Source organism: Prunus mume, linkage group LG3 (assembly GCF_029339155.1).
Source record: "Prunus mume cultivar Tortuosa linkage group LG3, ASM2933915v1, whole genome shotgun sequence".
Lineage (NCBI taxonomy): Eukaryota > Viridiplantae > Streptophyta > Magnoliopsida > Rosales > Rosaceae > Prunus > Prunus mume.
This window is the reverse complement of record NC_142700.1, coordinates 25,686,689-25,704,842: the sequence shown is the minus strand read 5'-3', so window position 1 is coordinate 25,704,842 and position 18,154 is coordinate 25,686,689. Positions and strand designations below refer to the sequence as shown.

The following is an 18,154-nucleotide window of genomic DNA, read 5'->3' as shown; positions in this document are numbered from 1 at the left end:
CGATACTTGGAACTTTATCACTCCGTAGAATATCACTGTGGACCTTGTCATAAGTATCGTCAAGGCCAGCCAAAAAATCATACACACGATCTGCCATAACATCATCCTAAAAAGTCTTCATATCATCAGTACATTTCATCTAAAAATGACGTCTCTTGTCCAATTCAAGCCAGATTGCTTAAGTTTGGCAACATAGGTAGAGCCAGGATGACCCTCTTGCTTGAGACGGGTAGCCTGGCACCACAGTTCATAGAGCTAGGATATGTCAGAGCCATCATAAAACATCTGATTAACAACATTCCAAATTTCCTTAGCAGTAGGTAGAGTATGAAACATATTCAACAAATTGGGTTTCATAGTTCGCAACATCCATCTTTTCACAACAACATCAACAATTTTCCACTTCCCAAATTTCGGGTCTTTGGAATCAGGGGCATCAGTGTCGCTAGTTAGGTAACCCAATTTGCCTTGTGTAGTAGCTTGGAGTTCGATCATCAAAGTCCATATCTCATAGTTGGATCCATTCAATTTGAATCACATAAGTAGGTTGGTAGATGATTCGGTATGAACCGTCACAATAGGAGTAGAAGAAGAAGATTTAGTGACATTTGACATGGTGATAGATGGCGACGGCAGCAAAATATTAGGTGGCGATGACGACAGTAAGAGATATAAGACGGCACATGCTTAGGTGTATAGGATAGGTGCAGCGGAAATATGTATTTTTAGGATTAGGGTTTTGATGTTGTAGAGACTGATCGGAACCCGCTCTAATACCAACTCAAAATAATTAGGGTTTAAACTGATATGTTCATTCTTCTCTTAAGGAGGAATATATATACTACATACAGAGTGGTTACAAATAGGAAATATGTACAAAATCTCTTAATTCTACTCAAATTATATAATTACAATAAAATATAAATTCTATTCCTAATAGGAACGTTGACTCACGCCAACAAGCCCCACCACACCCAAAATAGAGAGAGAAGGGCTAGGGATAATGTTAAGGGTTTGACCCAAAAAAGAGGAGTACAGTTTTTTGAGGACTTTTCTAAACATTCGAACTCAATTATTGAAATTAAAGGTAAATATAACACCTTTCCTCATGAAGCTTCATGCGAAGAGGTAAACCCAACTACACCTCATTTTGCAAATCAATAACGAAGCCAGAACGAACGAGCTTGAAGATCTTAAATTTTAATAATCAAAGTTCGGAATCGAATTAGGCAATCATTAGACCCAAAAAACTTACTTTGTTATGGAGTTAACCAACAATGTTGGTCGAGCTTAAAAAATCTCTTGTACTACAACAAGTCATTTTACTTTGTGAACTTGTAGAATGTTGTAGCTGCTATTGGCCTTTTTTGTTGTTTCTGACTTTTCATTGCAGATCACTCATCAACTTGTTTCATTTATGATGATGCAGACCCATGAGAAGCTTTGGACCTCTCAGGTTTAAATATCTCGTTATACATGCAATAAATAATACAGCATCCGTGACCACTCTTTGGCCATTCTTCTGGTGCTAGCCTCCCTTACTGGTTGGCCACAAAAATATGTACGGCAGAACTGGCGGACCCAATACATGCCTACTATGGGCAACTATCCACACTTAGGTGTTTCTTCACCCATCTAGCCAAACACTTTGCCAATAAAAATTAGATACTTGGCTAATATTTTGCATGCAAAATCCCCACTCAGCACCCTAAATAAGTAAAGCCTTCAAGGTTTTAGCCTAAAACCTCTTCTATATTGAAAATATCAAGGCCCAAGACTTAATAAACATATGGTCCAATATATAAAGTCTTAGATTTTGGCCCAAAATCATATATTAAAATTTTATTGAAATAGATTATGTGTTATAATATATATATATATATATATGGGGGCGGATTATTTTTGGTTTTGACTAATTTTTCATTAGATTACTCTACTTTTAATGGTTGAGATTAAATCTAACATGGCAAATAGTTTTAATGTTTTAAATAAACAATCATTAATTTTATTCTCTCTCATAAAATAAAATTCTCTCTCCTCCCTTTTTTATTGGAAACTAATTTTACTTCCAATTTTAAATATTAAAAAAATGTTCTGAACCCATTTTCTCCAATCTTTCGCATCCCTCTCTATCTTCAATGACTCCTCCACCATCGTCATCACCCACACGCCCTGCATTTACTCCTCTTTTTCTCTTTAATCAACCAGCCCACACAATCAATTTGCTTTTCAATTTAAAATTTTACAAAGTATTTTCACCCATGTTCTTCCTCCTCTCTCTCTCTCCCCCATTCCTCTTGCAGCCCCGAAAAAAAAAAACAGTTTGTTCTTCTTTTATTTATGGTGTTTCATCACTTCCTCTTCAGTCACTTCTTTAACACCCACATATCATATATTGATTTCTTTTTTTTCTTTTGCTTAATATATTTAACTGAAAAGGTGAAAAATGATAATACTTTATGATAATGGAATGACATGAGAGATTCCTTAGATCTGGAGAAGAAATCAATACATGGTGCGATTTTTCTCCCCAAAACCGCACCTTCACTGTTCTCTGACAGGACCCAAGCTCTCTCTCAGCTTCACCTTTCCAAATTTTCCAAAACTGCCCAAGAGATAATAAAATTTGAAGAAAAAAAGAGGAAGAGATTCCCCAAAAGTATATTGTTCCCCCACAAAACCGAAGCCAACCCAATATTTCTCAACTCCACCATTTACAAATTTTCCAGATTTCTCCAATAATTATACCTCACTAAAATTAAAACTGAGAGATCAATACCAAGAGTGGGTTATGAAGGATTACTGATTGAAGAGAAAAATAGGAATGCAGGAGTGTGTGGATGATGATGATGGAGTGACTAAAGTGAAGAAAGAGAGAGATGAATGGAAGAAATTTGGGAGGAAAATGACAGTCAGTTCTTCCACCTCTTAGACATTATAAAAAAAAGTGAAAGGAAGAAATTTGGGAGGAAGCTGGTTTGGAGAGAGAGAGAGAGAGAGAGAGAGAGAGAGGTGTCAATTCTCTGTAGAAGAAAGAGAGAGAATTAATTAATTAAAGATAATTAATGAGAAGAGAGAGAATGAATTCTTAATTAATAAGATATTAGAATTTTAATCCCAATGTATAAATATTAATTAACGAGAAAAATATTATTTTTCCATGTCATGTTTAATCTCAACCATTAAAAGTGGAGTAATCTAATGACCCAAAAATTGTGTCAAAACTTGTGTAAAAAATATGGTGTCATGGATCCGCCCCCTATATATATATGTATATATCGTATTACTCTGAAAACCTAGACTTTGTAGGAGTCAGCTATGAAATTGTTTTTTATGCCCCCATATAGAAAAAAGTCTGGGTCAGCTACTCCACTACTATAATTTGTACACACAAAACATATACATAGTTATCAATGTATATCTACACTACACCTGGCTGTATCTATCATGATCATGCTGCTACTCCTAATATGTATAATTCTTTATCAATGAGACAGATTTTAAATCTGAAAATCCTTTCAACGTTGATAAGAAAAATATCACTAAATTAAGAATAATGAAATTATGAAATAGAATTATTATAAACTTTCATACGAGAAATGAGATCGTTGCTATTTCTTTGTACTCGTATCCCTCGTATTTATGTTTGGAAATCAAGAAATTAGTACAAACTGAAACCCCTTTGAATCTAATTCCAGTTTAAACCAATACAACCAGCTAGGCTTCAATTTGATTCACAAATTTGTATACATCCGCTTTGGAAGTTTTTGAGAAAGAAGCTGACAAAGCTAATAAGAGTACTAGTCGAAAAAGGAAGAAATTTTGAATATAAGAGATAATCAAAGGAGAAGAAATTTTAATTTATGTACTGGCCTTTTTGGCTAAAGGCCTCTGTGCCTGATCTATAAATGTAATATATCGCTAATTTTCCACACACACACACAAAAAAATCATTTTAGCATTTCCAAAATAGGAGTCTTTCATTCTCATCCACCAGGGACCAAGATTCATTCCGCAAATGAAGTGAGGCCCTTAAGACTCCGTTTTGGTTCATGGAACGGATTTGAGGAAAAATCACTTCCTATGTCATTTTCTAAGAGATGAGAAATAAAGATTCATTTCCTATATTTGGTAATCCTGGGAAAGTAATCAAGAAATATCACTTTATTTCCTTTAACATGTTCGGTTTGTATAGAAATATAAAAAAAGTTTGTTTAATTTTTCAATTATACACATATAAAATCAAATAAAACACAAATGCATTTAATGCTATATTGTAATTATAAATTGTTAATGGGGTCATGAAAAATGTGTATCGATGTTTCATTTTTCCAAACTTTCTTACGAGAAAGAAAACAAAATTCAAAGGAGGAGAAGGGCTTCACTTTCCCTCGTACTTTCCAATGACCTAAACGGACCTAAGAGGAGGTTGCAAGCTAAACTCGTGGGTCAGAAATTAGTTTTTTTTATTTTTAATTTTATTTCCGCCAATAGAAATTAGTTGACATCACCAAAACCTATGGGCTTTCCTGCCTAGTTCGCATTCTATCTGAACAGAACCCATCCTTCTGAATCATGGGTTGTGCCTGATGGTGAGGCTGAATTTGAGCTCAAGTCCTTTGTTTTTCTTCACCTTCTTCATTGTCTTCAACACCAACCCAGATCAAGCAACCAGGGCACTTGGCCTCTATCTTGCTAAAAAACCCAACTAGTCGCTCAGCCATCCAACAAATCCACTCTCACATTCTCACCTCTGACTTTCTCCTCCATCACTCCATTTCAACTGCCCATCTTCTCCTCTTCAACACTTTGCTTCGTTGCTATTCCTTTGGCCCCTTCCCTCGTGAAGCTTTCACTTTCTACAAACACCTCCAACATTTTTCCCTTTCCTACCACTCCTCCAACTACTCCTTTCTTCTCCACGCCTCCATTACCTTAAAATCCAACAACCCAGGTAACCAAATCCATGCCTTCGCTCACAAACTCGGTTTCCATTTCCATGTCTATGTTCAAACTGCCTTGCTTAATATGTACGTTGCTTGTGGCTCTTTGCTCCTTGCACTCCACGTGTTCTACGAAATGCCCGATTGGAATTCTGTCACTTGGAATGTCGTGATAACTGGTTTGGCCAAATGGGGTGAGCTTAAATTGGCTCGCTCTCTCTACTGTTATTATTGAGTCTACTGAGGTTACACTTCTGGCCGTATTTCCAGCTGTTTCGGTTCTTAGGGCTCTTAAGATTTGCCAATCACTTCATGCTTACGGTGAGAAGAGAGGATTTAATGCATCTGACATATGTGTCACCAATTCCCTTTTGGATTCTTATGCAAAATGTGGCTGCATAGAGAGTGCATTGAGATTATATGAGGAGATATCTGTTGAGAGGAAGAATTTGGTGTCATGGACATCTATAATCTCTGGGTTTGAAAAGCGTGGGATGGGGAAAGAAGCTGTCGAGTATTTTAGTAGTATGGAGCAAGTTGGTCTCAGACCAAATCGAGTGACGCTCTTGGGTATTTTCGATGCTTGTAGTCATGGAGAGGATTAATTGATGAGGGGCTGAACTTCTTTGGGAAGATGGTCGACGAGTATGAAATTGCACTAGATATCAAGCACTATGGGTGCTTAATAGATATGCTAGGGAGGGCAGGGAGATTAGAAGAAGCAGAAAATATGGCTTTGGAGATTCCTTCCAATATCGTTAATGTTGTGATCTGGAGGACCCTGTTGGGTGCTTGTAGCTTTCAAGGTAATGTGGAAATGGGTGAGAGGGTGACAAAGAAGATACTGGAGATGGAGAGAGGATATGGAGGGGACTACGTGCTTATGTCCAACATCTTTGCTGGGGTGGAAGGTGCAGTGATGTCGAGAGAATGAGAAGCTTGCTGGATGAGAGGAATGCCTTCAAACTTCCAGGGCATAGTTTGGTCTAACTGGTGCTGAAGATGGGCAACTATGGTTGAGAGAGATTATGAATGTTGCTGGTGATTGCTAGATAATCTCAAGTATGAGAAAACAAGGCCAATATCTGAAAAAACAAGTTACTAATGCATTTGAGCGTTTGGGAATTTATCATCAAGATGAGAAGTGCTGTGACAGCCTCAGACAATCGTTTTCTTCGGTTTTGTTTATTCCCCTACTTAACAAGATTGAAACCAGTCTGATGCAGAATGCATATTATTAGTTTTCCTAATACTACTTGGATTAGTTTTCCTATTTTTAGTTTTCCTAATTCTTAAAGATTCCTTCTTGGTAAAGGATCTCTTATTAGTTAATTTGTTTTCCTAATTCTTAAAGATTCCTTCTTGTTAAAGGATCTCTTATTAGTTAATTTGCTTTCCTATTTCTTAAAGTTTACTTTTCTTTTTGCTGGACTAAAAAGGGTTTTGCCTTTATAAATAGAGTTGTTTGTAATCTTTTAAGGCAGACTTGATTAATGATAAATTTCCTTACTTTAAACTCTCTGATTCCTTCCCTTTTCGTCTCTTCGATCCCTTATTTCTTCCCTGCTCTATTGCTCCAGTGTTTACTCTAAACCTATGGGCTGTTCTACATCACAGTCATATTCAGGTTTGTCTTCACCACTTCCACCTCCTAAGTCATCTTCTTTGTCTTCTTATGTTTAACAGGAGCTACGGTTGGTAAAAGAGTGTTATGTTTCAACTGCAGAACAAAAAATCCGATGATGAATAGTAGTGGGGCATGTTTCTGTATATAGTGCATTCCATCAATACTAAATCAGTATAGAAATCTTAAATTTATTGGTAATCCAAGCACCTGCCAAGCTTGGGATGAAAATAACAATTGGAAGTGATTTACCAACTACAAGAACTGCTACAGTGTCTTCAATTATAGGACAAAGGAATGGCAGCCAACATCAACACTTGATGAAGATGGACTTATGCATCAATTACGAGCTACTCTCATCCAGGCTATTGATGCTTCAGCCTGTAAGTTGCTCTTCACTTATGAACATATTTCATTTAAAACTCTTCTTGAATTGTTTTAGCAAAAAGCATTTGCTGATGTTTTAATGTGATGCTTCTCATCATATGCAGCCAAGCTGCCTCAAGCAAATCTGCAACAAACCCCTGTAACAGCAGAATCCATTTGTCCCTCTTATGCAGGAGTGTGTGGATGCCATCACTGAACTCCAGAGGCTTCATTCATTGATGAAGGGAGAGTTGGTTTCGTGATTTTTCACTATGTATATCACCTTATGCGGGCATCTGATGTAGTCTTAGGGTTATGAATAATGGGATTTTGTGAAATTAGGATTTGACTATTTAAGAAAGATTGAATAACCTGAATTAACTACCAGTCTATTAATGAGATCACTTAGGTTATGGTAACTGATCTAAACTCGGTTTCTTCCAGTGGAGTTTCACAGAGCTTGCTGAAGGACCCTGTTTGAAGAATTATGAATATCTTGGAAGTGGAGAAGTATATGATAAAAAGCGCAAGTGGACTGTTGAGCTGCCAACTGATTCTCACTTGCTCTTGTATTTGTTCTGTGATTTCCTGGAGCATTCAAAGTGGATGCTGCAGGTGGTGGATCCTGATCCTCCGCTGGAGCTCCTTCGAGCAAAAATCCCTCTATCCTTGGGTTAGGATATTTTCTTCCAGATATGAGGATGTTGGATTATTCTGCCTCCTTCAGATTGACTTGGATGGGATAATTTGGGAGAAACGTTTTGGAATAATTTGATCCAACCAGTCATTAACAGTTCCATTTCTTCATTTTCTTCTCATAAAACTGAGTTGTTAATAATCCACGCGAGCAATTAAACTATATGACATTAGCTAGAATCCACATATGTAAGAAGAAGACGTCAAATGTTCGCATTTCACTGTGAAACCATTATCATAGGACAGGCATAAAATCTATTAGCTCCTTTTCCAGGATAATTCCAATGTCTGTTCTCAGAAACAAGATCAAATTGCTGCACTATCCTATTATTTCTTCCATTTCAAATTTCAGGCTAACGACTGAATCATTTAGCCATTTTTCTTCTTTTTTTTCATATTATAAAATATTTTCCTTCTGCCATATGCCAATAGCCTTCTAATAACCATAAGTGTCCACAATCTAACAAGTTGCCCGTCTAGCTCAGTTGGTAGAGCGCAAGGCTCTTAACCTTGTGGTCGTGGGTTCGAGCCCCACGGTGGGCGCTAGTGTTTCCCCTTTAATTAATCTTTTGGTATTCAAACTTCATCTTCAATCTTCAAAAGCTTTTCACAGCACTAAATTTTTTTTTTTAAAAAAAGAGAAATTTACATAAAGGCATGTGAGCTATTACCATATAAACTTTTAATTTTTATTTTTAACCACCTAAACTAAACTTTATAAAGTGTTGCAATTCATCACATTTTTCCAATGTCAATCTCACCCCTCATACGAATCCAAACAATTCAACATAATCCCCCTTGTAGGGGCTTTTTCTTCCGGTAGCTGTAAATGGGCTAGGTTGTCGTAAAGAGCATATGGAGGAAATTATCCCATGTGTCTAAGTTCAAAGATCAAGCCCCAAGAATACTTCGAAAGGATAGTGAAGCCTTAGGAAGCACCTTAGTTACCTTCACCAACAAAAATAACAACAGCTTACAAATAAATTCTTGGCTTGGCATGAGAAGCTTGTGACATGAGGGCTGAGTTTTCATGAGTTTAGCATGAGAGAGAGAAATGATTGAGATTCCTATGAGAAACAGAGTTTTTAATGCATGGGGGGAGGGATTCTAAGAGGATTCGTTGAGGAGAGAGAGGGGGAGAGAGATGAGGGCAATAGGTGTTTTTTAGCTTGACAGAGGCTCTGTCAAGTGTTAGAACAACCTGCCAAGAGGGGAAATTAAGGAGGAGGAAGATGAATGGAGCACGAAATTGCTGGGTTTTGGAAGTAAGAGAGGAAGCTTGCTCTCTGGTTGTAGTTGTGGCTAGTGGTGAAGTATTGGGTGTTTTGGGTAATTTTCCAGTAACCTGACAAAAGCTATGTTAGACTCTGGAATGGCTTGCCATAAGAGAAAATGGGAGAAGATGGAGGAATATGACACAAAATTGCAGAGTTTCAGAGATGAGAGATGAAGCTTGCTCTCTAGATGTAGGTTTTTTCCTGGTTGGGTAGAATATGCCTCTTTTATAGCCGCTGGAAGCTATCATTTTCCAAGAAACCCTAATGGTTTCTATCCAATTTGGCCAAGCTTTTTCCTTCCTTTCTCCTCCATTCTTTTGACTTATCTTATTCTGGCAAGATCTTCTCTGCCCAATCTCACAAAATCAGAGATTTTTGGGAGTTCAATGCTCTTCCCGCAACTGACTCAGTGGAGAACTTTTATTCCCAACCATCTCCTTCCTTTCTTTCCTTCTTTCTTCCATGGCCAAGTCTGATGAGGGAAAGAAATGGGTTTGCATGCTGGTTCAAAGGGTGATTCCCCTCATAGCAGTTTGCGCGCCAATATCCCTTGGTCCTTTGGATTTTTTTGCTTGAAACTTATTCCCCCTCCCCCATGTGCTGGAACCTCCCAACAGCTCTGCGTAGTGGACCTCCAGACTTCCCTTCATGGCTTTTGTTCTTCAGCCAAGTGCTGGGGCTTTGCGGGTTCTTATTGTAATTGTACGGGCCTTCTAAGACAACAAGTTGATTTACCAAGTAAATGGGCTAACCTTATCAAGAGTTGGGCTATTTTGGTTGAGTTAATGGGCTATTTTGGTTGAAGTAATGAGTTTATTTCTCTCTTTATGCTCACCCACATATTTGGGACTAAGAAATGGTCTTGAGTTCCGGGGTTCCCAAGGAACCCGAGACTTCCATTTCTCGGCCCATCAATGGGCCTCATGACAATTCATTACCATTCATACCACAACCAACTCAAGCAAGCCCCGGGCATTCACGTGGCTTGGGCCCACTTAAGCTTGTGGCGTGGCGTGTTGCTTATTTGTTTGGCGTGGCACGTGTGCAAGCGTATATGATGAACTCTTGGGTACCCAAATTGGGTTTCTTCCCAAGTTATGTGTCGTACTGGGCCTGAAATTTATTCGGGCCCAACCGTGGATTTTTTGGGCCTCAACATTAGCCCCCTTGATTATTGGGGCCATGAATGTTTATTGAAATTGTCCGAATAATAAATTTCCAGCCCGAAATAAATTGCAGTGGCATGGCATAGGTTTAGGAGAAACTCAAGGATGACCAATTAAGAGTCTCTAAAATTACAGCCAGGTCTTTTGCGGGAAAGTTGGAGGGGTTGCAATGGTCCCACTTAAAACTCAATCCTTCTTAAACACCGAGGGTGTTGCCTTGAAGAACTTTCCTAGACACTATAATTTTGGAGGTCACTTACTAGAGTTACCAAGAGTTGGCCTATTTTGTGGCATGACAGAGAAGAAAATGCTTGGTGGATTAGCTCAAAATAACTTAGCTTGCATGACTTATTTGCTTGAGTGACTAGAGAGGATTGATTTTGCATTGTTGTGATTTGCAAGAGTTGTATTGACTTGCACGCTTGGTTTTGACGTGTATGTTTGGTATTGGCATGTATTATTGGTATTTGGCTTGATGCTTAGCATTGACATGTATGCTTGATTTTGGCTTGATGCTTGGCATTGGCGTGTATGCTTGATTTTGGCTTGTATGCTTGGATGCTTGGCATTGGCGTGTACACTTGATTTTGGCTTGTATGCTTGGATGTTTGGCATTGGCATGTACTGGAAGGATATTTGAAATAGAGCAGGTGCTGGATGTTTGGCTTTTATCTAATGTATTTCAAGTGTGATAAGTTGTAAGGAGCAGGTCTTCTCAAATGGATCAAAAAATACTGTACACACCGGAAGACTTTGGGAACATTGAAGCAAGAAGTCGATACTCAAGCAGATATTTCTTCAATACGGAACAATTAGGTTATTCTTGTAAAACTCTTTGAGAATTGAACATTTAAGGCTCTTTACTTATATTGACCTTAGATTCCTTCATGCATTCATATCATACATGCAAAACTGTTTTATCAAAATTTTGGCTAAGTATGAAAATGCTTTTTCAAAATAATCGTTTTCTAAAGATAATTTTTTGCGGCTTTTATTCCTTACATATCAAATAAGAAAACCTGATTTTATGAGATTTTTATATGGAGTATATATTGACTTATTAAGCCTTCATTTTTATTCCAAATCGCATCTTTAACATGTATAGGTTGTAATGGGGCCAAGGGTGTAAGGTGAGTAAGAAATGAAAGGTATGGATAATACAAAGTCCAAGGAACTCAAAATATAAAAGCATAAAACAATTGTTTCTAAAGACTTCGAATCATCACAATGAGAAATATATATATATATTTTACATGATCAAAACTCCTTATACCTCCATTCTTTTAATTGAACAAACATCAATTTATTTTGAGGCCAATAAAGAAACCCAAAAACTAAATTTCATTCAACCACCACTTTATCACAACTTTTCTCTTTCCTTTCACCAATTGTATAATTTTTTTTTTTCCCTAAAATGAAACACCCCTTCCCAAACTTAGTATGAAAAACACATCCCAATTAAAGCTCAAGAGTTCCTTAGAAAGGTAAATACTTGTTTTTCAGGCTAAGGTGAGAAAATATAATTGGTTAAATGAAAGAAAAGGTTTACATGTAGGCTCAAAATGGTTAACAATGGAAAATCATGCTTAAGCATGCATAAGATTAGCTTGAAAGGCACAAACGATCCAAAAAGGGCCTTAATATCATTTCTTAAATGTCATGAAATCAAATTGCAAAAGAATGAATGACTTTTAAGTGTTCAACCAAATCAATGAATAATGAGATCAAACAACAACTTAAATGACAAGAAAATAAGAGTACGTGTATAACACTCATGAATTGAAGTACAAGGCTTAAAAGCTTACTTTATATGGTAATATAAGTCTAATTATGATTGATACAGTTCTTTGGATCATGCAAATCCTTTAATTGGGAAAATATGAAACAAATGGCAAGTGTACAGAAGGTTTCAAACATATCATGCTAGAACAATGCAGAATTTTTTTAATTTATTAATTTTTTTTTAAGAAAATCCAATTTTCATTTAAGTCATGCAAACATTTATCACAATCTCATCAAATATGTGTTACTTGCTAAATTCCAATACCCCCAAACTTAGAAATGAACATTGTCCTCAATGTTTAAAATTTAGACACAAGCAATGTCATAATAACAAATGAAGGTATTAAAGCAAATAAAAATCACAAAATACAAAAATAAAATAAAATTACAAAACCAAAAAAAAAAGAAAAAAAAAAGAAACAGTAAGCCCCAATCACACAGGTTTACGTGAAACCAAAAAAACTTGAAGCCCAAAGCCCATAATTTCGAAACCCGAACAACGGTAAAACCCGACCCAAAATGAAATTCAAAGCCTTCATGTTTTTATTTTTAATTTTTGTATTATTTTTATTTAACGTGAATTGGATTTTAAAATGTAGGTCCTAGTGTCTCGACTCCATGTAAGGTGTTGAGGCCCAAAAAATCCAAGGCTAGGCCCAAGCTTAATCCTAGCCCAACATGATGTTTTGCCAAGAGAAAAGCCTGACTGGGGTATGTGAAAGGTTGTCGGATGCACCCATACGAGTTGCGGGCCACATGCCATGCCAAGCAAACAGGCAAACCCGCCATGCATAAGTGTCAAAGCAAACTCGTAAATTGTGCTAACCCTATAAGCCCATGCGCATCAACTTGTTAGGTGCAATTTAGTTCGGTCATAGCCAATTATAGCACAATAAGAATTCAAGCATGAATATGTCAAATAAACACACAACGCCAAGCCAAAAACCGCCATCCTAACTCCAAGCCATGCTACGAGTTTACGTGGGCCCAAGCCACGTAAAAACAAGAAACCTGGAGCTTGCTGAGAAGGTTGTGGTATGGATGGACACGAGTCTTCACAAAGCCTATTGAGAATTCAAGGGATGGAAGTTTTTGGCTACTTAGGAGCATCCAAAACTCAAGCCCATCTCTTGGGCCCGAGCACATGGGCAAGCCATGGAGAGAAAGAAGGTGGTCCAATTCCTTAGAAAAAAAATATAAAGATCTGCAACACTTAGGAAAAGCCTCTACCATCTTTCCCTTTTTCTTCTTTAGCACCTAAACAAAAGCCACTTCCAGCAGCTTGACGAAACTTCAAAAGGCTTTAGCTGGGTGCTGAAAATAGGAAGCACCAACTTGAGGGGGATGTACCTTAGGAAAAGGTTTTTATCTTTTCCTTGGGTAAAAAGGCAGTACACTATATATACACCCCAGAAATTTACCATATATCCTTATATTTGCCTTATCTTCTGTTAAAAACCTTTCTCTCTAGTTTTTTGCATCACATCAAGTAAGTTGGCTATTAGCCTTTTTTTTCTTGAACAGGTCAATGTTTTTCCTACAAGAGTTGTTGTTTTGTCACTGCAAAGGACCATCTTCTCAAGGTTCTAATATTCCAAAATTCACAAGACAGATAGAATACTTGTATTGGAATTCCATTAGATTAAGGCTCCTACCCTTGTTTCTTTCTACCAGAGGATCTTCCATCTTTAGCAGGAAATTCACAAGACAGATAGAATACCCATCTTCGGGCTACTTGTTTATTAGTAGTAATTTTATTATTCTGACAATATGTTCTAATAGAAAATATATCATTATGTAAAAACAGTGAAAATGCTTTAAGGGAGTTAATGACTCCTGAAATATCTAAGTCAGTGGTTGGAAGTTAGCCTGTATATCACTAAATTTACCTGATGCATATCTACAACAAATTTCTTTAGATTTTGGTTATTCTTTATGTTTCTTCTAATATAAAATTCCTACCCATCCTATTGATGATGCGTCTGTCTCAACTATTTTGTAATTATTATCTAATGGTAATGCTAAAGGTTTAAGTTGAGGTATATCTTCTTTGATATTTTGAACTAATTTAATATCTTCACTATTAAAATATTTTTGACTTGTTTTACTATGCAATGCTGCAATTTTTCTTCCTAAATCAAGAATAAAACTTCTAGCATAAATTAATAATCCTAAAAATGCTTGTAATTGTTTTTTTTTTCTTCTAATTTATCTAGAAATTTTAACACTTTTTTTTTTAGCTATGTGTTCTTGTAATTGTATAGTTCCCGACTTAATATACATACCTAAAAATTCTATGCCTTGTTTTTCAAGCTCTACTTTTTTCCTACTTATGACTATACCATTATCAATAAATTCTTTCAAAATAATTTCTAAGTGTTTTCTATGTTCATTTTTATTTTTACTATGAAAAATTATATCATCTACATATACACTACAAAAATTATCATACTTCTTAAAAATTTGATCCATCTTTCTTTGAAAGATCAATGGTGCATTCTTTAATTCAAATGGCATCACAAGCCGTTTAAAATGTCCGTCTGAACAGGTGAATATTGTCCATTGAATTGATTCTTCTGCTAATCTAATTTTCCAAAATCCTGATTTACAATAAAATTTACTAAAATATTTACTTTCTTGAATTTTATTCATAAGTTTATTTTTATTTGGTAATTTATAACTATCTTCATCAGTATTATCATTTAATCTCCTATAATTATACACTATTCTAGCTTTACCTCTTTTAAGTTCTGAGTGTTTTCTAAATACAAAGGCTACTGATCTATGCCTAGTTTTTTAAATGTCTAATTACTTTTAAGTTTAAAAATTCTTTTATTTATTGTTCAAATTCTTGCTTGTCTAACAAGTTACAGGGCATATCTACTGTTTTAATTGTTAAGTCTAGATTAATAATGTCTAATTTTGCTAATATCTTATTCTTATTCCAATGTAATTGAGAATCTTCTCCTATAATTCTAGTTTGTTCAGCTAATTGTAACAATTCTTCTAAGGTCTTTGGTCTATCTATTTGCATAATCTTCAAAGACTCTATTTCTCCTACAATTGGATGCTCATGGTCAAATATTATATCATCATATTCTAATTTATTTTGTTCATCTATCTTTTGTTCATTTATTTATTCTAATTCTTCCATATTATAGTATTTAAAATTTTGTTCTTCTATGTTAATACTGTTGTAAGACTCTAATATATTACTTTGATTAGTTGTGGTTATTCCTTTCTTAAAAAATGTAATATCTAGAGGTGTATATAAAAATCCTCTTTGTAAACTTTTTAAGAAATTTAATCCTAAGATAAAGGATATGATCCTAGTGATGATATAAAGGTTAAGGGTAAATTAAACTGTTGTCTTTCTATCCTAATTGGCATATTATTAATACAATGTGTTAAATATACAGGTCTTGTATCAAACTGTATTATTCATATTGGTCTAGCTAATTTTTGCCTAAATTGTTATAGAACTACATTTTTTGTGCTACCTGTATCTATCATAGTTGTTGTTTGAATTTTATTTTATTTTGACAATTCTAACTCATAATTACTTGTTATTAATAAACAAGTCTTTTGTTTCTCTATGCTAGGGCGATTATTCTTTTGATTATTGTTATCTATTATTTCAACTGTATTTATTTCCATTGGTCTATTACTATTGTAACAAGGTTTACAATAAACTATTGTCTTAGTGTAATATTTTTCTACCACTATTTTCTTACATTGATTACATTTTTGAGGCCATCCTAAATTAACATATTTAAATTCCTCATGCTCTTTTTGACAGGATTGACCCAAATTCCACTTCAGAATCTACTCGAACCTTATGCGTGTCCAATACCTAGCAGTGCCGGGACACTTGACCAAATTGCCCACCTAAGTCCCCCCTATAAATTGCTCGTTTCCCAAACTTTTTCACCCGTACAACATGCAATTCAAATATCAACAACCATTTAGCATGCACAATATTAGAATTCATGCAATCCAACATCCAATTTTGTGGCCTCAGACCTTACATAAAATCCTAGGGCAATTTCAAAGCATGCTAATTAATTTAATTTACAAAGGTAGTACGGATACATGAGAATATGCTACATAGTGGAATAAGGATGAGTGGTGGGTGCTGATTGCCCTGTGGTGGTGCTTTGGTACACGACTACTGCCTGGGGGCGCAAAACATTGAAATGTTAGTGGACAAAAGAATTTTTTGAAAAATATCATATTAGCATACTAACCCCACTGTTAAAACATTTAGAAATTCAATTATATCCATGTTCTATATTCATACAAAAATCAAGTATGCATATCTATATTCATACAACCAGTCATGCATTCAATCAAATCATCAAAATCAGTTGAAAGCATTGAAAAGTGATAATTCTTTTCCACCTAGGTGCACCCATAATAAATCTGTTAATTCCATGATTTTCTATTTAATTCCCACATTATACCGTCAATTCCTTGTGTCACATAATGCAACACATCCTCACAGGCTCCGGTAACACAAAGTCAACCCGAGCCGCATTCCTCGCAAGACTCAGGGGACACTTGATCAACCTGAGCCGCATTCCTCACTCTTCACGGTCCGGATATCCCTAAGACTCGTGGGGCAACTGTGAAACGCACGCTGACTCAACCGAAGGCAACTAGGATGTATGTAGACATCATTATATCCGAAGGTAACATTTTGGATACCTATGGTGGTTTAAAACATAAGCCTTTCTGGAAAAATTATAAAACTATTTCTCATTCAATCCTTAAATCCTATTGCCATTTTCTTTTCTACTTTCCAAGCCATTCACATTTAAACATAAACAAAATTTTATAAAAGTATTTGAACTCAAACTTTATACTTGGAAAGCAAAAGCCATACATAATTCCTTAACTCAACTCAATCATGAAAAATCCTTCAGAATCATTCTCAAACTAAATTTGAATATGCATAAAATATTATTTAGAAAACTGGAAATCATGAGTTATTAATTCCATAAGAAAAACAATTAATAACCATAGTTCAAGAATTTCTTAAAACTATTTAGAAAACAAATGTCTACTCACGGAGCGTCTGAGCTAGCCTGACCCTTCAAGGGTCCTTCCTGCAGGTTCAAAGAAGCCCGAGCATCTATTTAAGTAATTAAAATATTTAATTAACAAAATATCTCAACCACAAATATTAAATCAAAACCTTAACCCCCGCCTCAAAAGTGTGTGTACGTAACTTAAGAAGGTTCCTAGGCCCATTTTCAACATTTCTGACAAGTGGAATGGTTTGAAAAGACTCGTGGTTAAATAAGCGATTAAATTCTCATATTGGTCATTCCGATTCCCCGTGGGATCCATGACCTCCGATTAATAATCCGAGAGTTCCTATAGGTTCGACACAATTTACTAAACATGCCCTGCAAGTTTAGTCCGAATCAAACGGTAGGATTGCTCGCTATCACAGTATTGAATCGGAGTATTCGGGACTCCGATTCTCGATCCGCAAATTCCTGCACGATCCTAGAGGTGCCTAGATCAACATATCAGAAAATGAAGTCGATCCAACGGTCCGAATATATCGAACCAAGATAACACCTAATATGCGATATCCGATCGACAGTCAAACGGTAACCAAATTGAAATCCAAGCATACCGTCGTGCTCGGGATGACATAAGATTATTTTAGAACCAAAAGGGACACCCGAATAGTGCCTAAGCACCGCCACACTCGCCAGCAGCGCGTGGGTGTCTAAAGCGATTCCGGCGATTAGAAAATCTCTAAACCGTCGGTCAAGACCTGTACCTACATGATCAGAACAATGAATGGAGAGCCGAAAACCCCAAAAAGTGGCTCGAAGTGTCACATTATGAGACACAAGGAATTGATGGTATAATGTGGAAAATAAATAGAAATTCATGGAATTGACGGTACATTACTGGAATTGACGAAAATTTGGTGGAATTGACAGATCACGAATGGGGGTACGCCTAGGTGGAGAGTATTTAAGTTTTGAGATGTTTTAAACTAAAAATTGAGGATTTTATCTTGGTATTTATGAGTGAAGGTTTTAATATATGTTTTCCTACTTAAGAGACAAGGATTGAGGGTTTTCTAAGTTTTAAGGATTTTGTATAATTCACGATTATTTTCTCAAGTGAAGTTTAATTTTACCATGTCATTACTTGATTTTATATACCCGTTTTTGTTCTCCTTGTGTTTTCTTTTCCAATTTAAAAGTTATTCTCCTCTCATTATTTTCTTTTCCTTTTTAATTTATTTTCCTATTTGATTTTGCAAAACATGTG

At 35.9% G+C, this 18,154-nt stretch overlaps 1 non-coding gene and 1 pseudogene across 2 annotated transcripts; both read left to right on the top strand.

The window, feature by feature from the left end:
- Nucleotides 1-207: 207 nt before the first annotated feature.
- On the top strand, nucleotides 208-7,740 carry LOC107880744 (pentatricopeptide repeat-containing protein At1g09220, mitochondrial pseudogene; annotated as a pseudogene). The gene is made up of 3 exons (XR_016125345.1): nucleotides 208-316; nucleotides 4,616-6,950; nucleotides 7,059-7,740. The product of XR_016125345.1 is annotated as a pentatricopeptide repeat-containing protein At1g09220, mitochondrial pseudogene (transcript).
- Nucleotides 7,741-8,099: 359 nt separating this feature from the next.
- TRNAK-CUU (transfer RNA lysine (anticodon CUU)) lies at nucleotides 8,100-8,172 on the top strand. The gene has a single exon. It is a non-coding gene; the product is annotated as a tRNA-Lys (tRNA).
- The last annotated feature ends 9,982 nt before the right edge of the window (nucleotides 8,173-18,154 follow it).